Source organism: Convolutriloba macropyga, chromosome 9 (assembly GCF_964194025.1).
Source record: "Convolutriloba macropyga chromosome 9, txConMacr16.3, whole genome shotgun sequence".
Lineage (NCBI taxonomy): Eukaryota > Metazoa > Xenacoelomorpha > Acoela > Convolutidae > Convolutriloba > Convolutriloba macropyga.
In genome coordinates, this window is record NC_134476.1 from 64,200,717 (window position 1) to 64,228,587 (window position 27,871).

The window sequence follows — 27,871 nt, forward strand, 5'->3', positions numbered from 1 at the left end:
CACTTGAGCCATAATTTGGGATAAAATAAAAAAATTGGGCACAGCGAACCGTTTTCGTCAAGTTTTTACCGATTTCCAAAAAAGTATCCGCGCTCGATGAGGCTTAACTTTTTCGATCACCGAACTTTGTTTTGGTCACCAAATCGTCAATTTTAGTCCGAATTGGCTCATTTTTTGTGGGCATGCTCCACTTGAGCCATAGATTGGGATAAAACAAAAAAATTGGGCACAGCGAACCGTTTTGGTCAAGTTTTTACCGATTTCCAAAAAAGTATCCGCGCTCGATGAGGCTTAACTTTTTCGATCACCGAACTTTGTTTTGGTCACCAAATCGTCAATTTTAGTCCGAATTGGCTCATTTTTTGTGGGCATGCTCCACTTGAGCCATAGATTGGGATAAAACAAAAAAATCTGGCACAGCGAACCATTTTGGACAAGTTTTTACCCATTTCCAAAAAAGTATCCGCGCTCGATGAGGCTTAACTTTTTCGATCACCGAGGCTTTTTGAGGCTCTAAAAAGTGTAAATATCGAATAAAAGTATTCTATGAGGTTTGAATACTCAAAAGAAAAAGCCTACAACACCTGGTGTTCCCAAGCGGTCACCCATCCAAGTACTAACCAGGCCCAATGTTGCTTAACTTCGGTGATCGGACGAGAACCGGTGCATTCAACATGGTATGGTCGTAGGCATTTGCGTGAGCGGGAGCGAATTTATATACAACAGTATTGTATTGTAGTCTTATATTCATATATAGGATTACTTTAACTGGCCGCCTTGCGGTTTGCAAAATAGTCACTTAATACATGCAATTTTAGCCACGGTTGTGTTATAATTTATGCAATTCGTAGCCAAACAGTGTATTATGACAAAAGCGCAAACTTTTTGCTTCCAACCATCCACAATACAGTGGAACGGCAGCAAAACAAAGCACAGATGGATTGGGTACGGGGAACCTGTATAACCGGACATTGAACCGGAAGCATGACTTCAGTGGGTTTAGGCCGGTAATTGGGAAAATCAGTGGCGAATTGCTTTTAGCCTAATTGTTGTGATAAACTTATTAAATAGGTAAGTATCAACTCTATTTGATAAGTTTTATTTGAACGCACTCTGCGTTAGCGGAGTGCAGCCTAAAGAATGGAACTGAGCGATTTGCACTAACTTAAAAGTTAGTTTAATAAAGGGAAAATTTACAATTAGTTTTGATGTTTCCGAGACAGTTCCAAATATCAAATATACAGTATACGCAAGCAGGGGAACTATTAGAATGGCCTTTACAAGTATATGGGGTGTGTTTGGAGCAATGGTTATTGCTGAAATTGTCATTTACAAAAAGTATCCGCGCTCGATGAGGCTTAACTTTTTCGATCACCGAACTTTGTTTTGGTCACCAAATCGTCAATTTTAGTCCGAATTGGCTCATTTTTTGTGGGCATGCTCCACTTGAGCCATAGATTGGGATAAAACAAAAAAATTGGGCACAGCGAACCGTTTTGGTCAAGTTTTTACCGATTTCCAAAAAAGTATCCGCGCTCGATGAGGCTTAACTTTTTCGATCACCGAACTTTGTTTTGGTCACCAAATCGTCAATTTTAGTCCGAATTGGCTCATTTTTTGTGGGCATGCTCCACTTGAGCCATAGATTGGGATAAAACAAAAAAATCTGGCACAGCGAACCATTTTGGACAAGTTTTTACCCATTTCCAAAAAAGTATCCGCGCTCGATGAGGCTTAACTTTTTCGATCACCGAGGCTTTTTGAGGCTCTAAAAAGTGTAAATATCGAATAAAAGTATTCTATGAGGTTTGAATACTCAAAAGAAAAAGCCTACAACACCTGGTGTTCCCAAGCGGTCACCCATCCAAGTACTAACCAGGCCCAATGTTGCTTAACTTCGGTGATCGGACGAGAACCGGTGCATTCAACATGGTATGGTCGTAGGCATTTGCGTGAGCGGGAGCGAATTTATATACAACAGTATTGTATTGTAGTCTTATATTCATATATAGGATTACTTTAACTGGCCGCCTTGCGGTTTGCAAAATAGTCACTTAATACATGCAATTTTAGCCACGGTTGTGTTATAATTTATGCAATTCGTAGCCAAACAGTGTATTATGACAAAAGCGCAAACTTTTTGCTTCCAACCATCCACAATACAGTGGAACGGCAGCAAAACAAAGCACAGATGGATTGGGTACGGGGAACCTGTATAACCGGACATTGAACCGGAAGCATGACTTCAGTGGGTTTAGGCCGGTAATTGGGAAAATCAGTGGCGAATTGCTTTTAGCCTAATTGTTGTGATAAACTTATTAAATAGGTAAGTATCAACTCTATTTGATAAGTTTTATTTGAATGCACTCTGCGTTAGCGGAGTGCAGCCTAAAGAATGGAACTGAGCGATTTGCACTAACTTAAAAGTTAGTTTAATAAAGGGAAAATTTACAATTAGTTTTGATGTTTCCGAGACAGTTCCAAATATCAAATATACAGTATACGCAAGCAGGGGAACTATTAGAATGGCCTTTACAAGTATATGGGGTGTGTTTGGAGCAATGGTTATTGCTGAAATTGTCATTTACAAAAAGTATCCGCGCTCGATGAGGCTTAACTTTTTCGATCACCGAACTTTGTTTTGGTCACCAAATCGTCAATTTTAGTCCGAATTGGCTCATTTTTTGTGGGCACGCTCCACTTGAGCCATAATTTGGGATAAAATAAAAAAATTGGGCACAGCGAACCGTTTTCGTCAAGTTTTTACCGATTTCCAAAAAAGTATCCGCGCTCGATGAGGCTTAACTTTTTCGATCACCGAACTTTGTTTTGGTCACCAAATCGTCAATTTTAGTCCGAATTGGCTCATTTTTTGTGGGCATGCTCCACTTGAGCCATAGATTGGGATAAAACAAAAAAATTGGGCACAGCGAACCGTTTTGGTCAAGTTTTTACCGATTTCCAAAAAAGTATCCGCGCTCGATGAGGCTTAACTTTTTCGATCACCGAACTTTGTTTTGGTCACCAAATCGTCAATTTTAGTCCGAATTGGCTCATTTTTTGTGGGCATGCTCCACTTGAGCCATAGATTGGGATAAAACAAAAAAATTGGGCACAGCGAACCGTTTTGGTCAAGTTTTTACCGATTTCCAAAAAAGTATCCGCGCTCGATGAGGCTTAACTTTTTCGATCACCGAACTTTGTTTTGGTCACCAAATCGTCAATTTTAGTCCGAATTGGCTCATTTTTTGTGGGCATGCTCCACTTGAGCCATAGATTGGGATAAAACAAAAAAATCTGGCACAGCGAACCATTTTGGACAAGTTTTTACCCATTTCCAAAAAAGTATCCGCGCTCGATGAGGCTTAACTTTTTCGATCACCGAGGCTTTTTGAGGCTCTAAAAAGTGTAAATATCGAATAAAAGTATTCTATGAGGTTTGAATACTCAAAAGAAAAAGCCTACAACACCTGGTGTTCCCAAGCGGTCACCCATCCAAGTACTAACCAGGCCCAATGTTGCTTAACTTCGGTGATCGGACGAGAACCGGTGCATTCAACATGGTATGGTCGTAGGCATTTGCGTGAGCGGGAGCGAATTTATATACAACAGTATTGTATTGTAGTCTTATATTCATATATAGGATTACTTTAACTGGCCGCCTTGCGGTTTGCAAAATAGTCACTTAATACATGCAATTTTAGCCACGGTTGTGTTATAATTTATGCAATTCGTAGCCAAACAGTGTATTATGACAAAAGCGCAAACTTTTTGCTTCCAACCATCCACAATACAGTGGAACGGCAGCAAAACAAAGCACAGATGGATTGGGTACGGGGAACCTGTATAACCGGACATTGAACCGGAAGCATGACTTCAGTGGGTTTAGGCCGGTAATTGGGAAAATCAGTGGCGAATTGCTTTTAGCCTAATTGTTGTGATAAACTTATTAAATAGGTAAGTATCAACTCTATTTGATAAGTTTTATTTGAACGCACTCTGCGTTAGCGGAGTGCAGCCTAAAGAATGGAACTGAGCGATTTGCACTAACTTAAAAGTTAGTTTAATAAAGGGAAAATTTACAATTAGTTTTGATGTTTCCGAGACAGTTCCAAATATCAAATATACAGTATACGCAAGCAGGGGAACTATTAGAATGGCCTTTACAAGTATATGGGGTGTGTTTGGAGCAATGGTTATTGCTGAAATTGTCATTTACAAAAAGTATCCGCGCTCGATGAGGCTTAACTTTTTCGATCACCGAACTTTGTTTTGGTCACCAAATCGTCAATTTTAGTCCGAATTGGCTCATTTTTTGTGGGCATGCTCCACTTGAGCCATAGATTGGGATAAAACAAAAAAATTGGGCACAGCGAACCGTTTTGGTCAAGTTTTTACCGATTTCCAAAAAAGTATCCGCGCTCGATGAGGCTTAACTTTTTCGATCACCGAACTTTGTTTTGGTCACCAAATCGTCAATTTTAGTCCGAATTGGCTCATTTTTTGTGGGCATGCTCCACTTGAGCCATAGATTGGGATAAAACAAAAAAATCTGGCACAGCGAACCATTTTGGACAAGTTTTTACCCATTTCCAAAAAAGTATCCGCGCTCGATGAGGCTTAACTTTTTCGATCACCGAGGCTTTTTGAGGCTCTAAAAAGTGTAAATATCGAATAAAAGTATTCTATGAGGTTTGAATACTCAAAAGAAAAAGCCTACAACACCTGGTGTTCCCAAGCGGTCACCCATCCAAGTACTAACCAGGCCCAATGTTGCTTAACTTCGGTGATCGGACGAGAACCGGTGCATTCAACATGGTATGGTCGTAGGCATTTGCGTGAGCGGGAGCGAATTTATATACAACAGTATTGTATTGTAGTCTTATATTCATATATAGGATTACTTTAACTGGCCGCCTTGCGGTTTGCAAAATAGTCACTTAATACATGCAATTTTAGCCACGGTTGTGTTATAATTTATGCAATTCGTAGCCAAACAGTGTATTATGACAAAAGCGCAAACTTTTTGCTTCCAACCATCCACAATACAGTGGAACGGCAGCAAAACAAAGCACAGATGGATTGGGTACGGGGAACCTGTATAACCGGACATTGAACCGGAAGCATGACTTCAGTGGGTTTAGGCCGGTAATTGGGAAAATCAGTGGCGAATTGCTTTTAGCCTAATTGTTGTGATAAACTTATTAAATAGGTAAGTATCAACTCTATTTGATAAGTTTTATTTGAATGCACTCTGCGTTAGCGGAGTGCAGCCTAAAGAATGGAACTGAGCGATTTGCACTAACTTAAAAGTTAGTTTAATAAAGGGAAAATTTACAATTAGTTTTGATGTTTCCGAGACAGTTCCAAATATCAAATATACAGTATACGCAAGCAGGGGAACTATTAGAATGGCCTTTACAAGTATATGGGGTGTGTTTGGAGCAATGGTTATTGCTGAAATTGTCATTTACAAAAAGTATCCGCGCTCGATGAGGCTTAACTTTTTCGATCACCGAACTTTGTTTTGGTCACCAAATCGTCAATTTTAGTCCGAATTGGCTCATTTTTTGTGGGCACGCTCCACTTGAGCCATAATTTGGGATAAAATAAAAAAATTGGGCACAGCGAACCGTTTTCGTCAAGTTTTTACCGATTTCCAAAAAAGTATCCGCGCTCGATGAGGCTTAACTTTTTCGATCACCGAACTTTGTTTTGGTCACCAAATCGTCAATTTTAGTCCGAATTGGCTCATTTTTTGTGGGCATGCTCCACTTGAGCCATAGATTGGGATAAAACAAAAAAATTGGGCACAGCGAACCGTTTTGGTCAAGTTTTTACCGATTTCCAAAAAAGTATCCGCGCTCGATGAGGCTTAACTTTTTCGATCACCGAACTTTGTTTTGGTCACCAAATCGTCAATTTTAGTCCGAATTGGCTCATTTTTTGTGGGCACGCTCCACTTGAGCCATAATTTGGGATAAAATAAAAAAATTGGGCACAGCGAACCGTTTTCGTCAAGTTTTTACCGATTTCCAAAAAAGTATCCGCGCTCGATGAGGCTTAACTTTTTCGATCACCGAACTTTGTTTTGGTCACCAAATCGTCAATTTTAGTCCGAATTGGCTCATTTTTTGTGGGCATGCTCCACTTGAGCCATAGATTGGGATAAAACAAAAAAATTGGGCACAGCGAACCGTTTTGGTCAAGTTTTTACCGATTTCCAAAAAAGTATCCGCGCTCGATGAGGCTTAACTTTTTCGATCACCGAACTTTGTTTTGGTCACCAAATCGTCAATTTTAGTCCGAATTGGCTCATTTTTTGTGGGCATGCTCCACTTGAGCCATAGATTGGGATAAAACAAAAAAATTGGGCACAGCGAACCGTTTTGGTCAAGTTTTTACCGATTTCCAAAAAAGTATCCGCGCTCGATGAGGCTTAACTTTTTCGATCACCGAACTTTGTTTTGGTCACCAAATCGTCAATTTTAGTCCGAATTGGCTCATTTTTTGTGGGCATGCTCCACTTGAGCCATAGATTGGGATAAAACAAAAAAATCTGGCACAGCGAACCATTTTGGACAAGTTTTTACCCATTTCCAAAAAAGTATCCGCGCTCGATGAGGCTTAACTTTTTCGATCACCGAGGCTTTTTGAGGCTCTAAAAAGTGTAAATATCGAATAAAAGTATTCTATGAGGTTTGAATACTCAAAAGAAAAAGCCTACAACACCTGGTGTTCCCAAGCGGTCACCCATCCAAGTACTAACCAGGCCCAATGTTGCTTAACTTCGGTGATCGGACGAGAACCGGTGCATTCAACATGGTATGGTCGTAGGCATTTGCGTGAGCGGGAGCGAATTTATATACAACAGTATTGTATTGTAGTCTTATATTCATATATAGGATTACTTTAACTGGCCGCCTTGCGGTTTGCAAAATAGTCACTTAATACATGCAATTTTAGCCACGGTTGTGTTATAATTTATGCAATTCGTAGCCAAACAGTGTATTATGACAAAAGCGCAAACTTTTTGCTTCCAACCATCCACAATACAGTGGAACGGCAGCAAAACAAAGCACAGATGGATTGGGTACGGGGAACCTGTATAACCGGACATTGAACCGGAAGCATGACTTCAGTGGGTTTAGGCCGGTAATTGGGAAAATCAGTGGCGAATTGCTTTTAGCCTAATTGTTGTGATAAACTTATTAAATAGGTAAGTATCAACTCTATTTGATAAGTTTTATTTGAACGCACTCTGCGTTAGCGGAGTGCAGCCTAAAGAATGGAACTGAGCGATTTGCACTAACTTAAAAGTTAGTTTAATAAAGGGAAAATTTACAATTAGTTTTGATGTTTCCGAGACAGTTCCAAATATCAAATATACAGTATACGCAAGCAGGGGAACTATTAGAATGGCCTTTACAAGTATATGGGGTGTGTTTGGAGCAATGGTTATTGCTGAAATTGTCATTTACAAAAAGTATCCGCGCTCGATGAGGCTTAACTTTTTCGATCACCGAACTTTGTTTTGGTCACCAAATCGTCAATTTTAGTCCGAATTGGCTCATTTTTTGTGGGCATGCTCCACTTGAGCCATAGATTGGGATAAAACAAAAAAATTGGGCACAGCGAACCGTTTTGGTCAAGTTTTTACCGATTTCCAAAAAAGTATCCGCGCTCGATGAGGCTTAACTTTTTCGATCACCGAACTTTGTTTTGGTCACCAAATCGTCAATTTTAGTCCGAATTGGCTCATTTTTTGTGGGCATGCTCCACTTGAGCCATAGATTGGGATAAAACAAAAAAATCTGGCACAGCGAACCATTTTGGACAAGTTTTTACCCATTTCCAAAAAAGTATCCGCGCTCGATGAGGCTTAACTTTTTCGATCACCGAGGCTTTTTGAGGCTCTAAAAAGTGTAAATATCGAATAAAAGTATTCTATGAGGTTTGAATACTCAAAAGAAAAAGCCTACAACACCTGGTGTTCCCAAGCGGTCACCCATCCAAGTACTAACCAGGCCCAATGTTGCTTAACTTCGGTGATCGGACGAGAACCGGTGCATTCAACATGGTATGGTCGTAGGCATTTGCGTGAGCGGGAGCGAATTTATATACAACAGTATTGTATTGTAGTCTTATATTCATATATAGGATTACTTTAACTGGCCGCCTTGCGGTTTGCAAAATAGTCACTTAATACATGCAATTTTAGCCACGGTTGTGTTATAATTTATGCAATTCGTAGCCAAACAGTGTATTATGACAAAAGCGCAAACTTTTTGCTTCCAACCATCCACAATACAGTGGAACGGCAGCAAAACAAAGCACAGATGGATTGGGTACGGGGAACCTGTATAACCGGACATTGAACCGGAAGCATGACTTCAGTGGGTTTAGGCCGGTAATTGGGAAAATCAGTGGCGAATTGCTTTTAGCCTAATTGTTGTGATAAACTTATTAAATAGGTAAGTATCAACTCTATTTGATAAGTTTTATTTGAACGCACTCTGCGTTAGCGGAGTGCAGCCTAAAGAATGGAACTGAGCGATTTGCACTAACTTAAAAGTTAGTTTAATAAAGGGAAAATTTACAATTAGTTTTGATGTTTCCGAGACAGTTCCAAATATCAAATATACAGTATACGCAAGCAGGGGAACTATTAGAATGGCCTTTACAAGTATATGGGGTGTGTTTGGAGCAATGGTTATTGCTGAAATTGTCATTTACAAAAAGTATCCGCGCTCGATGAGGCTTAACTTTTTCGATCACCGAACTTTGTTTTGGTCACCAAATCGTCAATTTTAGTCCGAATTGGCTCATTTTTTGTGGGCATGCTCCACTTGAGCCATAGATTGGGATAAAACAAAAAAATTGGGCACAGCGAACCGTTTTGGTCAAGTTTTTACCGATTTCCAAAAAAGTATCCGCGCTCGATGAGGCTTAACTTTTTCGATCACCGAACTTTGTTTTGGTCACCAAATCGTCAATTTTAGTCCGAATTGGCTCATTTTTTGTGGGCATGCTCCACTTGAGCCATAGATTGGGATAAAACAAAAAAATCTGGCACAGCGAACCATTTTGGACAAGTTTTTACCCATTTCCAAAAAAGTATCCGCGCTCGATGAGGCTTAACTTTTTCGATCACCGAGGCTTTTTGAGGCTCTAAAAAGTGTAAATATCGAATAAAAGTATTCTATGAGGTTTGAATACTCAAAAGAAAAAGCCTACAACACCTGGTGTTCCCAAGCGGTCACCCATCCAAGTACTAACCAGGCCCAATGTTGCTTAACTTCGGTGATCGGACGAGAACCGGTGCATTCAACATGGTATGGTCGTAGGCATTTGCGTGAGCGGGAGCGAATTTATATACAACAGTATTGTATTGTAGTCTTATATTCATATATAGGATTACTTTAACTGGCCGCCTTGCGGTTTGCAAAATAGTCACTTAATACATGCAATTTTAGCCACGGTTGTGTTATAATTTATGCAATTCGTAGCCAAACAGTGTATTATGACAAAAGCGCAAACTTTTTGCTTCCAACCATCCACAATACAGTGGAACGGCAGCAAAACAAAGCACAGATGGATTGGGTACGGGGAACCTGTATAACCGGACATTGAACCGGAAGCATGACTTCAGTGGGTTTAGGCCGGTAATTGGGAAAATCAGTGGCGAATTGCTTTTAGCCTAATTGTTGTGATAAACTTATTAAATAGGTAAGTATCAACTCTATTTGATAAGTTTTATTTGAACGCACTCTGCGTTAGCGGAGTGCAGCCTAAAGAATGGAACTGAGCGATTTGCACTAACTTAAAAGTTAGTTTAATAAAGGGAAAATTTACAATTAGTTTTGATGTTTCCGAGACAGTTCCAAATATCAAATATACAGTATACGCAAGCAGGGGAACTATTAGAATGGCCTTTACAAGTATATGGGGTGTGTTTGGAGCAATGGTTATTGCTGAAATTGTCATTTACAAAAAGTATCCGCGCTCGATGAGGCTTAACTTTTTCGATCACCGAACTTTGTTTTGGTCACCAAATCGTCAATTTTAGTCCGAATTGGCTCATTTTTTGTGGGCACGCTCCACTTGAGCCATAATTTGGGATAAAATAAAAAAATTGGGCACAGCGAACCGTTTTCGTCAAGTTTTTACCGATTTCCAAAAAAGTATCCGCGCTCGATGAGGCTTAACTTTTTCGATCACCGAACTTTGTTTTGGTCACCAAATCGTCAATTTTAGTCCGAATTGGCTCATTTTTTGTGGGCATGCTCCACTTGAGCCATAGATTGGGATAAAACAAAAAAATTGGGCACAGCGAACCGTTTTGGTCAAGTTTTTACCGATTTCCAAAAAAGTATCCGCGCTCGATGAGGCTTAACTTTTTCGATCACCGAACTTTGTTTTGGTCACCAAATCGTCAATTTTAGTCCGAATTGGCTCATTTTTTGTGGGCATGCTCCACTTGAGCCATAGATTGGGATAAAACAAAAAAATCTGGCACAGCGAACCATTTTGGACAAGTTTTTACCCATTTCCAAAAAAGTATCCGCGCTCGATGAGGCTTAACTTTTTCGATCACCGAGGCTTTTTGAGGCTCTAAAAAGTGTAAATATCGAATAAAAGTATTCTATGAGGTTTGAATACTCAAAAGAAAAAGCCTACAACACCTGGTGTTCCCAAGCGGTCACCCATCCAAGTACTAACCAGGCCCAATGTTGCTTAACTTCGGTGATCGGACGAGAACCGGTGCATTCAACATGGTATGGTCGTAGGCATTTGCGTGAGCGGGAGCGAATTTATATACAACAGTATTGTATTGTAGTCTTATATTCATATATAGGATTACTTTAACTGGCCGCCTTGCGGTTTGCAAAATAGTCACTTAATACATGCAATTTTAGCCACGGTTGTGTTATAATTTATGCAATTCGTAGCCAAACAGTGTATTATGACAAAAGCGCAAACTTTTTGCTTCCAACCATCCACAATACAGTGGAACGGCAGCAAAACAAAGCACAGATGGATTGGGTACGGGGAACCTGTATAACCGGACATTGAACCGGAAGCATGACTTCAGTGGGTTTAGGCCGGTAATTGGGAAAATCAGTGGCGAATTGCTTTTAGCCTAATTGTTGTGATAAACTTATTAAATAGGTAAGTATCAACTCTATTTGATAAGTTTTATTTGAACGCACTCTGCGTTAGCGGAGTGCAGCCTAAAGAATGGAACTGAGCGATTTGCACTAACTTAAAAGTTAGTTTAATAAAGGGAAAATTTACAATTAGTTTTGATGTTTCCGAGACAGTTCCAAATATCAAATATACAGTATACGCAAGCAGGGGAACTATTAGAATGGCCTTTACAAGTATATGGGGTGTGTTTGGAGCAATGGTTATTGCTGAAATTGTCATTTACAAAAAGTATCCGCGCTCGATGAGGCTTAACTTTTTCGATCACCGAACTTTGTTTTGGTCACCAAATCGTCAATTTTAGTCCGAATTGGCTCATTTTTTGTGGGCATGCTCCACTTGAGCCATAGATTGGGATAAAACAAAAAAATTGGGCACAGCGAACCGTTTTGGTCAAGTTTTTACCGATTTCCAAAAAAGTATCCGCGCTCGATGAGGCTTAACTTTTTCGATCACCGAACTTTGTTTTGGTCACCAAATCGTCAATTTTAGTCCGAATTGGCTCATTTTTTGTGGGCATGCTCCACTTGAGCCATAGATTGGGATAAAACAAAAAAATCTGGCACAGCGAACCATTTTGGACAAGTTTTTACCCATTTCCAAAAAAGTATCCGCGCTCGATGAGGCTTAACTTTTTCGATCACCGAGGCTTTTTGAGGCTCTAAAAAGTGTAAATATCGAATAAAAGTATTCTATGAGGTTTGAATACTCAAAAGAAAAAGCCTACAACACCTGGTGTTCCCAAGCGGTCACCCATCCAAGTACTAACCAGGCCCAATGTTGCTTAACTTCGGTGATCGGACGAGAACCGGTGCATTCAACATGGTATGGTCGTAGGCATTTGCGTGAGCGGGAGCGAATTTATATACAACAGTATTGTATTGTAGTCTTATATTCATATATAGGATTACTTTAACTGGCCGCCTTGCGGTTTGCAAAATAGTCACTTAATACATGCAATTTTAGCCACGGTTGTGTTATAATTTATGCAATTCGTAGCCAAACAGTGTATTATGACAAAAGCGCAAACTTTTTGCTTCCAACCATCCACAATACAGTGGAACGGCAGCAAAACAAAGCACAGATGGATTGGGTACGGGGAACCTGTATAACCGGACATTGAACCGGAAGCATGACTTCAGTGGGTTTAGGCCGGTAATTGGGAAAATCAGTGGCGAATTGCTTTTAGCCTAATTGTTGTGATAAACTTATTAAATAGGTAAGTATCAACTCTATTTGATAAGTTTTATTTGAACGCACTCTGCGTTAGCGGAGTGCAGCCTAAAGAATGGAACTGAGCGATTTGCACTAACTTAAAAGTTAGTTTAATAAAGGGAAAATTTACAATTAGTTTTGATGTTTCCGAGACAGTTCCAAATATCAAATATACAGTATACGCAAGCAGGGGAACTATTAGAATGGCCTTTACAAGTATATGGGGTGTGTTTGGAGCAATGGTTATTGCTGAAATTGTCATTTACAAAAAGTATCCGCGCTCGATGAGGCTTAACTTTTTCGATCACCGAACTTTGTTTTGGTCACCAAATCGTCAATTTTAGTCCGAATTGGCTCATTTTTTGTGGGCATGCTCCACTTGAGCCATAGATTGGGATAAAACAAAAAAATTGGGCACAGCGAACCGTTTTGGTCAAGTTTTTACCGATTTCCAAAAAAGTATCCGCGCTCGATGAGGCTTAACTTTTTCGATCACCGAACTTTGTTTTGGTCACCAAATCGTCAATTTTAGTCCGAATTGGCTCATTTTTTGTGGGCATGCTCCACTTGAGCCATAGATTGGGATAAAACAAAAAAATCTGGCACAGCGAACCATTTTGGACAAGTTTTTACCCATTTCCAAAAAAGTATCCGCGCTCGATGAGGCTTAACTTTTTCGATCACCGAGGCTTTTTGAGGCTCTAAAAAGTGTAAATATCGAATAAAAGTATTCTATGAGGTTTGAATACTCAAAAGAAAAAGCCTACAACACCTGGTGTTCCCAAGCGGTCACCCATCCAAGTACTAACCAGGCCCAATGTTGCTTAACTTCGGTGATCGGACGAGAACCGGTGCATTCAACATGGTATGGTCGTAGGCATTTGCGTGAGCGGGAGCGAATTTATATACAACAGTATTGTATTGTAGTCTTATATTCATATATAGGATTACTTTAACTGGCCGCCTTGCGGTTTGCAAAATAGTCACTTAATACATGCAATTTTAGCCACGGTTGTGTTATAATTTATGCAATTCGTAGCCAAACAGTGTATTATGACAAAAGCGCAAACTTTTTGCTTCCAACCATCCACAATACAGTGGAACGGCAGCAAAACAAAGCACAGATGGATTGGGTACGGGGAACCTGTATAACCGGACATTGAACCGGAAGCATGACTTCAGTGGGTTTAGGCCGGTAATTGGGAAAATCAGTGGCGAATTGCTTTTAGCCTAATTGTTGTGATAAACTTATTAAATAGGTAAGTATCAACTCTATTTGATAAGTTTTATTTGAACGCACTCTGCGTTAGCGGAGTGCAGCCTAAAGAATGGAACTGAGCGATTTGCACTAACTTAAAAGTTAGTTTAATAAAGGGAAAATTTACAATTAGTTTTGATGTTTCCGAGACAGTTCCAAATATCAAATATACAGTATACGCAAGCAGGGGAACTATTAGAATGGCCTTTACAAGTATATGGGGTGTGTTTGGAGCAATGGTTATTGCTGAAATTGTCATTTACAAAAAGTATCCGCGCTCGATGAGGCTTAACTTTTTCGATCACCGAACTTTGTTTTGGTCACCAAATCGTCAATTTTAGTCCGAATTGGCTCATTTTTTGTGGGCACGCTCCACTTGAGCCATAATTTGGGATAAAATAAAAAAATTGGGCACAGCGAACCGTTTTCGTCAAGTTTTTACCGATTTCCAAAAAAGTATCCGCGCTCGATGAGGCTTAACTTTTTCGATCACCGAACTTTGTTTTGGTCACCAAATCGTCAATTTTAGTCCGAATTGGCTCATTTTTTGTGGGCATGCTCCACTTGAGCCATAGATTGGGATAAAACAAAAAAATTGGGCACAGCGAACCGTTTTGGTCAAGTTTTTACCGATTTCCAAAAAAGTATCCGCGCTCGATGAGGCTTAACTTTTTCGATCACCGAACTTTGTTTTGGTCACCAAATCGTCAATTTTAGTCCGAATTGGCTCATTTTTTGTGGGCATGCTCCACTTGAGCCATAGATTGGGATAAAACAAAAAAATCTGGCACAGCGAACCATTTTGGACAAGTTTTTACCCATTTCCAAAAAAGTATCCGCGCTCGATGAGGCTTAACTTTTTCGATCACCGAGGCTTTTTGAGGCTCTAAAAAGTGTAAATATCGAATAAAAGTATTCTATGAGGTTTGAATACTCAAAAGAAAAAGCCTACAACACCTGGTGTTCCCAAGCGGTCACCCATCCAAGTACTAACCAGGCCCAATGTTGCTTAACTTCGGTGATCGGACGAGAACCGGTGCATTCAACATGGTATGGTCGTAGGCATTTGCGTGAGCGGGAGCGAATTTATATACAACAGTATTGTATTGTAGTCTTATATTCATATATAGGATTACTTTAACTGGCCGCCTTGCGGTTTGCAAAATAGTCACTTAATACATGCAATTTTAGCCACGGTTGTGTTATAATTTATGCAATTCGTAGCCAAACAGTGTATTATGACAAAAGCGCAAACTTTTTGCTTCCAACCATCCACAATACAGTGGAACGGCAGCAAAACAAAGCACAGATGGATTGGGTACGGGGAACCTGTATAACCGGACATTGAACCGGAAGCATGACTTCAGTGGGTTTAGGCCGGTAATTGGGAAAATCAGTGGCGAATTGCTTTTAGCCTAATTGTTGTGATAAACTTATTAAATAGGTAAGTATCAACTCTATTTGATAAGTTTTATTTGAACGCACTCTGCGTTAGCGGAGTGCAGCCTAAAGAATGGAACTGAGCGATTTGCACTAACTTAAAAGTTAGTTTAATAAAGGGAAAATTTACAATTAGTTTTGATGTTTCCGAGACAGTTCCAAATATCAAATATACAGTATACGCAAGCAGGGGAACTATTAGAATGGCCTTTACAAGTATATGGGGTGTGTTTGGAGCAATGGTTATTGCTGAAATTGTCATTTACAAAAAGTATCCGCGCTCGATGAGGCTTAACTTTTTCGATCACCGAACTTTGTTTTGGTCACCAAATCGTCAATTTTAGTCCGAATTGGCTCATTTTTTGTGGGCACGCTCCACTTGAGCCATAATTTGGGATAAAATAAAAAAATTGGGCACAGCGAACCGTTTTCGTCAAGTTTTTACCGATTTCCAAAAAAGTATCCGCGCTCGATGAGGCTTAACTTTTTCGATCACCGAACTTTGTTTTGGTCACCAAATCGTCAATTTTAGTCCGAATTGGCTCATTTTTTGTGGGCATGCTCCACTTGAGCCATAGATTGGGATAAAACAAAAAAATTGGGCACAGCGAACCGTTTTGGTCAAGTTTTTACCGATTTCCAAAAAAGTATCCGCGCTCGATGAGGCTTAACTTTTTCGATCACCGAACTTTGTTTTGGTCACCAAATCGTCAATTTTAGTCCGAATTGGCTCATTTTTTGTGGGCATGCTCCACTTGAGCCATAGATTGGGATAAAACAAAAAAATCTGGCACAGCGAACCATTTTGGACAAGTTTTTACCCATTTCCAAAAAAGTATCCGCGCTCGATGAGGCTTAACTTTTTCGATCACCGAGGCTTTTTGAGGCTCTAAAAAGTGTAAATATCGAATAAAAGTATTCTATGAGGTTTGAATACTCAAAAGAAAAAGCCTACAACACCTGGTGTTCCCAAGCGGTCACCCATCCAAGTACTAACCAGGCCCAATGTTGCTTAACTTCGGTGATCGGACGAGAACCGGTGCATTCAACATGGTATGGTCGTAGGCATTTGCGTGAGCGGGAGCGAATTTATATACAACAGTATTGTATTGTAGTCTTATATTCATATATAGGATTACTTTAACTGGCCGCCTTGCGGTTTGCAAAATAGTCACTTAATACATGCAATTTTAGCCACGGTTGTGTTATAATTTATGCAATTCGTAGCCAAACAGTGTATTATGACAAAAGCGCAAACTTTTTGCTTCCAACCATCCACAATACAGTGGAACGGCAGCAAAACAAAGCACAGATGGATTGGGTACGGGGAACCTGTATAACCGGACATTGAACCGGAAGCATGACTTCAGTGGGTTTAGGCCGGTAATTGGGAAAATCAGTGGCGAATTGCTTTTAGCCTAATTGTTGTGATAAACTTATTAAATAGGTAAGTATCAACTCTATTTGATAAGTTTTATTTGAACGCACTCTGCGTTAGCGGAGTGCAGCCTAAAGAATGGAACTGAGCGATTTGCACTAACTTAAAAGTTAGTTTAATAAAGGGAAAATTTACAATTAGTTTTGATGTTTCCGAGACAGTTCCAAATATCAAATATACAGTATACGCAAGCAGGGGAACTATTAGAATGGCCTTTACAAGTATATGGGGTGTGTTTGGAGCAATGGTTATTGCTGAAATTGTCATTTACAAAAAGTATCCGCGCTCGATGAGGCTTAACTTTTTCGATCACCGAACTTTGTTTTGGTCACCAAATCGTCAATTTTAGTCCGAATTGGCTCATTTTTTGTGGGCATGCTCCACTTGAGCCATAGATTGGGATAAAACAAAAAAATTGGGCACAGCGAACCGTTTTGGTCAAGTTTTTACCGATTTCCAAAAAAGTATCCGCGCTCGATGAGGCTTAACTTTTTCGATCACCGAACTTTGTTTTGGTCACCAAATCGTCAATTTTAGTCCGAATTGGCTCATTTTTTGTGGGCATGCTCCACTTGAGCCATAGATTGGGATAAAACAAAAAAATCTGGCACAGCGAACCATTTTGGACAAGTTTTTACCCATTTCCAAAAAAGTATCCGCGCTCGATGAGGCTTAACTTTTTCGATCACCGAGGCTTTTTGAGGCTCTAAAAAGTGTAAATATCGAATAAAAGTATTCTATGAGGTTTGAATACTCAAAAGAAAAAGCCTACAACACCTGGTGTTCCCAAGCGGTCACCCATCCAAGTACTAACCAGGCCCAATGTTGCTTAACTTCGGTGATCGGACGAGAACCGGTGCATTCAACATGGTATGGTCGTAGGCATTTGCGTGAGCGGGAGCGAATTTATATACAACAGTATTGTATTGTAGTCTTATATTCATATATAGGATTACTTTAACTGGCCGCCTTGCGGTTTGCAAAATAGTCACTTAATACATGCAATTTTAGCCACGGTTGTGTTATAATTTATGCAATTCGTAGCCAAACAGTGTATTATGACAAAAGCGCAAACTTTTTGCTTCCAACCATCCACAATACAGTGGAACGGCAGCAAAACAAAGCACAGATGGATTGGGTACGGGGAACCTGTATAACCGGACATTGAACCGGAAGCATGACTTCAGTGGGTTTAGGCCGGTAATTGGGAAAATCAGTGGCGAATTGCTTTTAGCCTAATTGTTGTGATAAACTTATTAAATAGGTAAGTATCAACTCTATTTGATAAGTTTTATTTGAATGCACTCTGCGTTAGCGGAGTGCAGCCTAAAGAATGGAACTGAGCGATTTGCACTAACTTAAAAGTTAGTTTAATAAAGGGAAAATTTACAATTAGTTTTGATGTTTCCGAGACAGTTCCAAATATCAAATATACAGTATACGCAAGCAGGGGAACTATTAGAATGGCCTTTACAAGTATATGGGGTGTGTTTGGAGCAATGGTTATTGCTGAAATTGTCATTTACAAAAAGTATCCGCGCTCGATGAGGCTTAACTTTTTCGATCACCGAACTTTGTTTTGGTCACCAAATCGTCAATTTTAGTCCGAATTGGCTCATTTTTTGTGGGCACGCTCCACTTGAGCCATAATTTGGGATAAAATAAAAAAATTGGGCACAGCGAACCGTTTTCGTCAAGTTTTTACCGATTTCCAAAAAAGTATCCGCGCTCGATGAGGCTTAACTTTTTCGATCACCGAACTTTGTTTTGGTCACCAAATCGTCAATTTTAGTCCGAATTGGCTCATTTTTTGTGGGCATGCTCCACTTGAGCCATAGATTGGGATAAAACAAAAAAATTGGGCACAGCGAACCGTTTTGGTCAAGTTTTTACCGATTTCCAAAAAAGTATCCGCGCTCGATGAGGCTTAACTTTTTCGATCACCGAACTTTGTTTTGGTCACCAAATCGTCAATTTTAGTCCGAATTGGCTCATTTTTTGTGGGCATGCTCCACTTGAGCCATAGATTGGGATAAAACAAAAAAATCTGGCACAGCGAACCATTTTGGACAAGTTTTTACCCATTTCCAAAAAAGTATCCGCGCTCGATGAGGCTTAACTTTTTCGATCACCGAGGCTTTTTGAGGCTCTAAAAAGTGTAAATATCGAATAAAAGTATTCTATGAGGTTTGAATACTCAAAAGAAAAAGCCTACAACACCTGGTGTTCCCAAGCGGTCACCCATCCAAGTACTAACCAGGCCCAATGTTGCTTAACTTCGGTGATCGGACGAGAACCGGTGCATTCAACATGGTATGGTCGTAGGCATTTGCGTGAGCGGGAGCGAATTTATATACAACAGTATTGTATTGTAGTCTTATATTCATATATAGGATTACTTTAACTGGCCGCCTTGCGGTTTGCAAAATAGTCACTTAATACATGCAATTTTAGCCACGGTTGTGTTATAATTTATGCAATTCGTAGCCAAACAGTGTATTATGACAAAAGCGCAAACTTTTTGCTTCCAACCATCCACAATACAGTGGAACGGCAGCAAAACAAAGCACAGATGGATTGGGTACGGGGAACCTGTATAACCGGACATTGAACCGGAAGCATGACTTCAGTGGGTTTAGGCCGGTAATTGGGAAAATCAGTGGCGAATTGCTTTTAGCCTAATTGTTGTGATAAACTTATTAAATAGGTAAGTATCAACTCTATTTGATAAGTTTTATTTGAACGCACTCTGCGTTAGCGGAGTGCAGCCTAAAGAATGGAACTGAGCGATTTGCACTAACTTAAAAGTTAGTTTAATAAAGGGAAAATTTACAATTAGTTTTGATGTTTCCGAGACAGTTCCAAATATCAAATATACAGTATACGCAAGCAGGGGAACTATTAGAATGGCCTTTACAAGTATATGGGGTGTGTTTGGAGCAATGGTTATTGCTGAAATTGTCATTTACAAAAAGTATCCGCGCTCGATGAGGCTTAACTTTTTCGATCACCGAACTTTGTTTTGGTCACCAAATCGTCAATTTTAGTCCGAATTGGCTCATTTTTTGTGGGCATGCTCCACTTGAGCCATAGATTGGGATAAAACAAAAAAATTGGGCACAGCGAACCGTTTTGGTCAAGTTTTTACCGATTTCCAAAAAAGTATCCGCGCTCGATGAGGCTTAACTTTTTCGATCACCGAACTTTGTTTTGGTCACCAAATCGTCAATTTTAGTCCGAATTGGCTCATTTTTTGTGGGCATGCTCCACTTGAGCCATAGATTGGGATAAAACAAAAAAATCTGGCACAGCGAACCATTTTGGACAAGTTTTTACCCATTTCCAAAAAAGTATCCGCGCTCGATGAGGCTTAACTTTTTCGATCACCGAGGCTTTTTGAGGCTCTAAAAAGTGTAAATATCGAATAAAAGTATTCTATGAGGTTTGAATACTCAAAAGAAAAAGCCTACAACACCTGGTGTTCCCAAGCGGTCACCCATCCAAGTACTAACCAGGCCCAATGTTGCTTAACTTCGGTGATCGGACGAGAACCGGTGCATTCAACATGGTATGGTCGTAGGCATTTGCGTGAGCGGGAGCGAATTTATATACAACAGTATTGTATTGTAGTCTTATATTCATATATAGGATTACTTTAACTGGCCGCCTTGCGGTTTGCAAAATAGTCACTTAATACATGCAATTTTAGCCACGGTTGTGTTATAATTTATGCAATTCGTAGCCAAACAGTGTATTATGACAAAAGCGCAAACTTTTTGCTTCCAACCATCCACAATACAGTGGAACGGCAGCAAAACAAAGCACAGATGGATTGGGTACGGGGAACCTGTATAACCGGACATTGAACCGGAAGCATGACTTCAGTGGGTTTAGGCCGGTAATTGGGAAAATCAGTGGCGAATTGCTTTTAGCCTAATTGTTGTGATAAACTTATTAAATAGGTAAGTATCAACTCTATTTGATAAGTTTTATTTGAATGCACTCTGCGTTAGCGGAGTGCAGCCTAAAGAATGGAACTGAGCGATTTGCACTAAGTTAAAAGTTAGTTTAATAAAGGGAAAATTTACAATTAGTTTTGATGTTTCCGAGACAGTTCCAAATATCAAATATACAGTATACGCAAGCAGGGGAACTATTAGAATGGCCTTTACAAGTATATGGGGTGTGTTTGGAGCAATGGTTATTGCTGAAATTGTCATTTACAAAAAGTATCCGCGCTCGATGAGGCTTAACTTTTTCGATCACCGAACTTTGTTTTGGTCACCAAATCGTCAATTTTAGTCCGAATTGGCTCATTTTTTGTGGGCATGCTCCACTTGAGCCATAGATTGGGATAAAACAAAAAAATTGGGCACAGCGAACCGTTTTGGTCAAGTTTTTACCGATTTCCAAAAAAGTATCCGCGCTCGATGAGGCTTAACTTTTTCGATCACCGAACTTTGTTTTGGTCACCAAATCGTCAATTTTAGTCCGAATTGGCTCATTTTTTGTGGGCATGCTCCACTTGAGCCATAGATTGGGATAAAACAAAAAAATCTGGCACAGCGAACCATTTTGGACAAGTTTTTACCCATTTCCAAAAAAGTATCCGCGCTCGATGAGGCTTAACTTTTTCGATCACCGAGGCTTTTTGAGGCTCTAAAAAGTGTAAATATCGAATAAAAGTATTCTATGAGGTTTGAATACTCAAAAGAAAAAGCCTACAACACCTGGTGTTCCCAAGCGGTCACCCATCCAAGTACTAACCAGGCCCAATGTTGCTTAACTTCGGTGATCGGACGAGAACCGGTGCATTCAACATGGTATGGTCGTAGGCATTTGCGTGAGCGGGAGCGAATTTATATACAACAGTATTGTATTGTAGTCTTATATTCATATATAGGATTACTTTAACTGGCCGCCTTGCGGTTTGCAAAATAGTCACTTAATACATGCAATTTTAGCCACGGTTGTGTTATAATTTATGCAATTCGTAGCCAAACAGTGTATTATGACAAAAGCGCAAACTTTTTGCTTCCAACCATCCACAATACAGTGGAACGGCAGCAAAACAAAGCACAGATGGATTGGGTACGGGGAACCTGTATAACCGGACATTGAACCGGAAGCATGACTTCAGTGGGTTTAGGCCGGTAATTGGGAAAATCAGTGGCGAATTGCTTTTAGCCTAATTGTTGTGATAAACTTATTAAATAGGTAAGTATCAACTCTATTTGATAAGTTTTATTTGAACGCACTCTGCGTTAGCGGAGTGCAGCCTAAAGAATGGAACTGAGCGATTTGCACTAACTTAAAAGTTAGTTTAATAAAGGGAAAATTTACAATTAGTTTTGATGTTTCCGAGACAGTTCCAAATATCAAATATACAGTATACGCAAGCAGGGGAACTATTAGAATGGCCTTTACAAGTATATGGGGTGTGTTTGGAGCAATGGTTATTGCTGAAATTGTCATTTACAAAAAGTATCCGCGCTCGATGAGGCTTAACTTTTTCGATCACCGAACTTTGTTTTGGTCACCAAATCGTCAATTTTAGTCCGAATTGGCTCATTTTTTGTGGGCATGCTCCACTTGAGCCATAGATTGGGATAAAACAAAAAAATTGGGCACAGCGAACCGTTTTGGTCAAGTTTTTACCGATTTCCAAAAAAGTATCCGCGCTCGATGAGGCTTAACTTTTTCGATCACCGAACTTTGTTTTGGTCACCAAATCGTCAATTTTAGTCCGAATTGGCTCATTTTTTGTGGGCATGCTCCACTTGAGCCATAAATTGGGATAAAACAAAAAAATCTGGCACAGCGAACCATTTTGGACAAGTTTTTACCCATTTCCAAAAAAGTATCCGCGCTCGATGAGGCTTAACTTTTTCGATCACCGAGGCTTTTTGAGGCTCTAAAAAGTGTAAATATCGAATAAAAGTATTCTATGAGGTTTGAATACTCAAAAGAAAAAGCCTACAACACCTGGTGTTCCCAAGCGGTCACCCATCCAAGTACTAACCAGGCCCAATGTTGCTTAACTTCGGTGATCGGACGAGAACCGGTGCATTCAACATGGTATGGTCGTAGGCATTTGCGTGAGCGGGAGCGAATTTATATACAACAGTATTGTATTGTAGTCTTATATTCATATATAGGATTACTTTAACTGGCCGCCTTGCGGTTTGCAAAATAGTCACTTAATACATGCAATTTTAGCCACGGTTGTGTTATAATTTATGCAATTCGTAGCCAAACAGTGTATTATGACAAAAGCGCAAACTTTTTGCTTCCAACCATCCACAATACAGTGGAACGGCAGCAAAACAAAGCACAGATGGATTGGGTACGGGGAACCTGTATAACCGGACATTGAACCGGAAGCATGACTTCAGTGGGTTTAGGCCGGTAATTGGGAAAATCAGTGGCGAATTGCTTTTAGCCTAATTGTTGTGATAAACTTATTAAATAGGTAAGTATCAACTCTATTTGATAAGTTTTATTTGAACGCACTCTGCGTTAGCGGAGTGCAGCCTAAAGAATGGAACTGAGCGATTTGCACTAACTTAAAAGTTAGTTTAATAAAGGGAAAATTTACAATTAGTTTTGATGTTTCCGAGACAGTTCCAAATATCAAATATACAGTATACGCAAGCAGGGGAACTATTAGAATGGCCTTTACAAGTATATGGGGTGTGTTTGGAGCAATGGTTATTGCTGAAATTGTCATTTACAAAAAGTATCCGCGCTCGATGAGGCTTAACTTTTTCGATCACCGAACTTTGTTTTGGTCACCAAATCGTCAATTTTAGTCCGATTTGGCTCATTTTTTGTGGGCATGCTCCACTTGAGCCATAGATTGGGATAAAACAAAAAAATTGGGCACAGCGAACCGTTTTGGTCAAGTTTTTACCGATTTCCAAAAAAGTATCCGCGCTCGATGAGGCTTAACTTTTTCGATCACCGAACTTTGTTTTGGTCACCAAATCGTCAATTTTAGTCCGAATTGGCTCATTTTTTGTGGGCATGCTCCACTTGAGCCATAGATTGGGATAAAACAAAAAAATCTGGCACAGCGAACCATTTTGGACAAGTTTTTACCCATTTCCAAAAAAGTATCCGCGCTCGATGAGGCTTAACTTTTTCGATCACCGAGGCTTTTTGAGGCTCTAAAAAGTGTAAATATCGAATAAAAGTATTCTATGAGGTTTGAATACTCAAAAGAAAAAGCCTACAACACCTGGTGTTCCCAAGCGGTCACCCATCCAAGTACTAACCAGGCCCAATGTTGCTTAACTTCGGTGATCGGACGAGAACCGGTGCATTCAACATGGTATGGTCGTAGGCATTTGCGTGAGCGGGAGCGAATTTATATACAACAGTATTGTATTGTAGTCTTATATTCATATATAGGATTACTTTAACTGGCCGCCTTGCGGTTTGCAAAATAGTCACTTAATACATGCAATTTTAGCCACGGTTGTGTTATAATTTATGCAATTCGTAGCCAAACAGTGTATTATGACAAAAGCGCAAACTTTTTGCTTCCAACCATCCACAATACAGTGGAACGGCAGCAAAACAAAGCACAGATGGATTGGGTACGGGGAACCTGTATAACCGGACATTGAACCGGAAGCATGACTTCAGTGGGTTTAGGCCGGTAATTGGGAAAATCAGTGGCGAATTGCTTTTAGCCTAATTGTTGTGATAAACTTATTAAATAGGTAAGTATCAACTCTATTTGATAAGTTTTATTTGAATGCACTCTGCGTTAGCGGAGTGCAGCCTAAAGAATGGAACTGAGCGATTTGCACTAAGTTAAAAGTTAGTTTAATAAAGGGAAAATTTACAATTAGTTTTGATGTTTCCGAGACAGTTCCAAATATCAAATATACAGTATACGCAAGCAGGGGAACTATTAGAATGGCCTTTACAAGTATATGGGGTGTGTTTGGAGCAATGGTTATTGCTGAAATTGTCATTTACAAAAAGTATCCGCGCTCGATGAGGCTTAACTTTTTCGATCACCGAACTTTGTTTTGGTCACCAAATCGTCAATTTTAGTCCGAATTGGCTCATTTTTTGTGGGCATGCTCCACTTGAGCCATAGATTGGGATAAAACAAAAAAATTGGGCACAGCGAACCGTTTTGGTCAAGTTTTTACCGATTTCCAAAAAAGTATCCGCGCTCGATGAGGCTTAACTTTTTCGATCACCGAACTTTGTTTTGGTCACCAAATCGTCAATTTTAGTCCGAATTGGCTCATTTTTTGTGGGCATGCTCCACTTGAGCCATAGATTGGGATAAAACAAAAAAATCTGGCACAGCGAACCATTTTGGACAAGTTTTTACCCATTTCCAAAAAAGTATCCGCGCTCGATGAGGCTTAACTTTTTCGATCACCGAGGCTTTTTGAGGCTCTAAAAAGTGTAAATATCGAATAAAAGTATTCTATGAGGTTTGAATACTCAAAAGAAAAAGCCTACAACACCTGGTGTTCCCAAGCGGTCACCCATCCAAGTACTAACCAGGCCCAATGTTGCTTAACTTCGGTGATCGGACGAGAACCGGTGCATTCAACATGGTATGGTCGTAGGCATTTGCGTGAGCGGGAGCGAATTTATATACAACAGTATTGTATTGTAGTCTTATATTCATATATAGGATTACTTTAACTGGCCGCCTTGCGGTTTGCAAAATAGTCACTTAATACATGCAATTTTAGCCACGGTTGTGTTATAATTTATGCAATTCGTAGCCAAACAGTGTATTATGACAAAAGCGCAAACTTTTTGCTTCCAACCATCCACAATACAGTGGAACGGCAGCAAAACAAAGCACAGATGGATTGGGTACGGGGAACCTGTATAACCGGACATTGAACCGGAAGCATGACTTCAGTGGGTTTAGGCCGGTAATTGGGAAAATCAGTGGCGAATTGCTTTTAGCCTAATTGTTGTGATAAACTTATTAAATAGGTAAGTATCAACTCTATTTGATAAGTTTTATTTGAACGCACTCTGCGTTAGCGGAGTGCAGCCTAAAGAATGGAACTGAGCGATTTGCACTAACTTAAAAGTTAGTTTAATAAAGGGAAAATTTACAATTAGTTTTGATGTTTCCGAGACAGTTCCAAATATCAAATATACAGTATACGCAAGCAGGGGAACTATTAGAATGGCCTTTACAAGTATATGGGGTGTGTTTGGAGCAATGGTTATTGCTGAAATTGTCATTTACAAAAAGTATCCGCGCTCGATGAGGCTTAACTTTTTCGATCACCGAACTTTGTTTTGGTCACCAAATCGTCAATTTTAGTCCGAATTGGCTCATTTTTTGTGGGCATGCTCCACTTGAGCCATAGATTGGGATAAAACAAAAAAATTGGGCACAGCGAACCGTTTTGGTCAAGTTTTTACCGATTTCCAAAAAAGTATCCGCGCTCGATGAGGCTTAACTTTTTCGATCACCGAACTTTGTTTTGGTCACCAAATCGTCAATTTTAGTCCGAATTGGCTCATTTTTTGTGGGCATGCTCCACTTGAGCCATAGATTGGGATAAAACAAAAAAATCTGGCACAGCGAACCATTTTGGACAAGTTTTTACCCATTTCCAAAAAAGTATCCGCGCTCGATGAGGCTTAACTTTTTCGATCACCGAGGCTTTTTGAGGCTCTAAAAAGTGTAAATATCGAATAAAAGTATTCTATGAGGTTTGAATACTCAAAAGAAAAAGCCTACAACACCTGGTGTTCCCAAGCGGTCACCCATCCAAGTACTAACCAGGCCCAATGTTGCTTAACTTCGGTGATCGGACGAGAACCGGTGCATTCAACATGGTATGGTCGTAGGCATTTGCGTGAGCGGGAGCGAATTTATATACAACAGTATTGTATTGTAGTCTTATATTCATATATAGGATTACTTTAACTGGCCGCCTTGCGGTTTGCAAAATAGTCACTTAATACATGCAATTTTAGCCACGGTTGTGTTATAATTTATGCAATTCGTAGCCAAACAGTGTATTATGACAAAAGCGCAAACTTTTTGCTTCCAACCATCCACAATACAGTGGAACGGCAGCAAAACAAAGCACAGATGGATTGGGTACGGGGAACCTGTATAACCGGACATTGAACCGGAAGCATGACTTCAGTGGGTTTAGGCCGGTAATTGGGAAAATCAGTGGCGAATTGCTTTTAGCCTAATTGTTGTGATAAACTTATTAAATAGGTAAGTATCAACTCTATTTGATAAGTTTTATTTGAACGCACTCTGCGTTAGCGGAGTGCAGCCTAAAGAATGGAACTGAGCGATTTGCACTAACTTAAAAGTTAGTTTAATAAAGGGAAAATTTACAATTAGTTTTGATGTTTCCGAGACAGTTCCAAATATCAAATATACAGTATACGCAAGCAGGGGAACTATTAGAATGGCCTTTACAAGTATATGGGGTGTGTTTGGAGCAATGGTTATTGCTGAAATTGTCATTTACAAAAAGTATCCGCGCTCGATGAGGCTTAACTTTTTCGATCACCGAACTTTGTTTTGGTCACCAAATCGTCAATTTTAGTCCGAATTGGCTCATTTTTTGTGGGCATGCTCCACTTGAGCCATAGATTGGGATAAAACAAAAAAATTGGGCACAGCGAACCGTTTTGGTCAAGTTTTTACCGATTTCCAAAAAAGTATCCGCGCTCGATGAGGCTTAACTTTTTCGATCACCGAACTTTGTTTTGGTCACCAAATCGTCAATTTTAGTCCGAATTGGCTCATTTTTTGTGGGCATGCTCCACTTGAGCCATAGATTGGGATAAAACAAAAAAATCTGGCACAGCGAACCATTTTGGACAAGTTTTTACCCATTTCCAAAAAAGTATCCGCGCTCGATGAGGCTTAACTTTTTCGATCACCGAGGCTTTTTGAGGCTCTAAAAAGTGTAAATATCAAATAAAAGTATTCTATGAGGTTTGAATACTCAAAAGAAAAAGCCTACAACACCTGGTGTTCCCAAGCGGTCACCCATCCAAGTACTAACCAGGCCCAATGTTGCTTAACTTCGGTGATCGGACGAGAACCGGTGCATTCAACATGGTATGGTCGTAGGCATTTGCGTGAGCGGGAGCGAATTTATATACAACAGTATTGTATTGTAGTCTTATATTCATATATAGGATTACTTTAACTGGCCGCCTTGCGGTTTGCAAAATAGTCACTTAATACATGCAATTTTAGCCACGGTTGTGTTATAATTTATGCAATTCGTAGCCAAACAGTGTATTATGACAAAAGCGCAAACTTTTTGCTT

General features: G+C 39.8%; 21 non-coding genes across 21 annotated transcripts; all 21 read right to left on the bottom strand.

The window, feature by feature from the left end:
• Positions 1–572: 572 nt before the first annotated feature.
• LOC142346775 (5S ribosomal RNA) lies at positions 573–691 on the bottom strand. The gene has a single exon (XR_012759819.1). It is a non-coding gene; the product is annotated as a 5S ribosomal RNA (ribosomal RNA).
• A 1,136-nt stretch (positions 692–1,827) lies between these two features.
• Positions 1,828–1,946, bottom strand: LOC142346776 (5S ribosomal RNA). Its single transcript, XR_012759820.1, has one exon. It is a non-coding gene; the product is annotated as a 5S ribosomal RNA (ribosomal RNA).
• Positions 1,947–3,458: 1,512 nt separating this feature from the next.
• LOC142346777 (5S ribosomal RNA) lies at positions 3,459–3,577 on the bottom strand. Its single transcript, XR_012759821.1, has one exon. It is a non-coding gene; the product is annotated as a 5S ribosomal RNA (ribosomal RNA).
• A 1,136-nt stretch (positions 3,578–4,713) lies between these two features.
• Positions 4,714–4,832, bottom strand: LOC142346778 (5S ribosomal RNA). Its single transcript, XR_012759822.1, has one exon. It is a non-coding gene; the product is annotated as a 5S ribosomal RNA (ribosomal RNA).
• A 1,888-nt stretch (positions 4,833–6,720) lies between these two features.
• On the bottom strand, positions 6,721–6,839 carry LOC142346779 (5S ribosomal RNA). Its single transcript, XR_012759823.1, has one exon. It is a non-coding gene; the product is annotated as a 5S ribosomal RNA (ribosomal RNA).
• A 1,136-nt stretch (positions 6,840–7,975) lies between these two features.
• Positions 7,976–8,094, bottom strand: LOC142346780 (5S ribosomal RNA). Its single transcript, XR_012759824.1, has one exon. It is a non-coding gene; the product is annotated as a 5S ribosomal RNA (ribosomal RNA).
• A 1,136-nt stretch (positions 8,095–9,230) lies between these two features.
• Positions 9,231–9,349, bottom strand: LOC142346781 (5S ribosomal RNA). Its single transcript, XR_012759825.1, has one exon. It is a non-coding gene; the product is annotated as a 5S ribosomal RNA (ribosomal RNA).
• Positions 9,350–10,673: 1,324 nt separating this feature from the next.
• Positions 10,674–10,792, bottom strand: LOC142346782 (5S ribosomal RNA). The gene has a single exon (XR_012759826.1). It is a non-coding gene; the product is annotated as a 5S ribosomal RNA (ribosomal RNA).
• Positions 10,793–11,928: 1,136 nt separating this feature from the next.
• LOC142346784 (5S ribosomal RNA) lies at positions 11,929–12,047 on the bottom strand. The gene has a single exon (XR_012759828.1). It is a non-coding gene; the product is annotated as a 5S ribosomal RNA (ribosomal RNA).
• Positions 12,048–13,183: 1,136 nt separating this feature from the next.
• On the bottom strand, positions 13,184–13,302 carry LOC142346785 (5S ribosomal RNA). Its single transcript, XR_012759829.1, has one exon. It is a non-coding gene; the product is annotated as a 5S ribosomal RNA (ribosomal RNA).
• Positions 13,303–14,626: 1,324 nt separating this feature from the next.
• On the bottom strand, positions 14,627–14,745 carry LOC142346786 (5S ribosomal RNA). Its single transcript, XR_012759830.1, has one exon. It is a non-coding gene; the product is annotated as a 5S ribosomal RNA (ribosomal RNA).
• Positions 14,746–16,069: 1,324 nt separating this feature from the next.
• Positions 16,070–16,188, bottom strand: LOC142346787 (5S ribosomal RNA). The gene has a single exon (XR_012759831.1). It is a non-coding gene; the product is annotated as a 5S ribosomal RNA (ribosomal RNA).
• A 1,136-nt stretch (positions 16,189–17,324) lies between these two features.
• LOC142346789 (5S ribosomal RNA) lies at positions 17,325–17,443 on the bottom strand. The gene has a single exon (XR_012759832.1). It is a non-coding gene; the product is annotated as a 5S ribosomal RNA (ribosomal RNA).
• A 1,324-nt stretch (positions 17,444–18,767) lies between these two features.
• LOC142346790 (5S ribosomal RNA) lies at positions 18,768–18,886 on the bottom strand. The gene has a single exon (XR_012759833.1). It is a non-coding gene; the product is annotated as a 5S ribosomal RNA (ribosomal RNA).
• A 1,136-nt stretch (positions 18,887–20,022) lies between these two features.
• Positions 20,023–20,141, bottom strand: LOC142346791 (5S ribosomal RNA). Its single transcript, XR_012759834.1, has one exon. It is a non-coding gene; the product is annotated as a 5S ribosomal RNA (ribosomal RNA).
• Positions 20,142–21,277: 1,136 nt separating this feature from the next.
• Positions 21,278–21,396, bottom strand: LOC142346792 (5S ribosomal RNA). The gene has a single exon (XR_012759835.1). It is a non-coding gene; the product is annotated as a 5S ribosomal RNA (ribosomal RNA).
• Positions 21,397–22,532: 1,136 nt separating this feature from the next.
• On the bottom strand, positions 22,533–22,651 carry LOC142346793 (5S ribosomal RNA). Its single transcript, XR_012759836.1, has one exon. It is a non-coding gene; the product is annotated as a 5S ribosomal RNA (ribosomal RNA).
• A 1,136-nt stretch (positions 22,652–23,787) lies between these two features.
• On the bottom strand, positions 23,788–23,906 carry LOC142346794 (5S ribosomal RNA). Its single transcript, XR_012759837.1, has one exon. It is a non-coding gene; the product is annotated as a 5S ribosomal RNA (ribosomal RNA).
• A 1,136-nt stretch (positions 23,907–25,042) lies between these two features.
• On the bottom strand, positions 25,043–25,161 carry LOC142346796 (5S ribosomal RNA). The gene has a single exon (XR_012759839.1). It is a non-coding gene; the product is annotated as a 5S ribosomal RNA (ribosomal RNA).
• A 1,136-nt stretch (positions 25,162–26,297) lies between these two features.
• Positions 26,298–26,416, bottom strand: LOC142346797 (5S ribosomal RNA). Its single transcript, XR_012759840.1, has one exon. It is a non-coding gene; the product is annotated as a 5S ribosomal RNA (ribosomal RNA).
• Positions 26,417–27,552: 1,136 nt separating this feature from the next.
• Positions 27,553–27,671, bottom strand: LOC142346798 (5S ribosomal RNA). The gene has a single exon (XR_012759841.1). It is a non-coding gene; the product is annotated as a 5S ribosomal RNA (ribosomal RNA).
• Between the last annotated feature and the right edge of the window lie 200 nt (positions 27,672–27,871).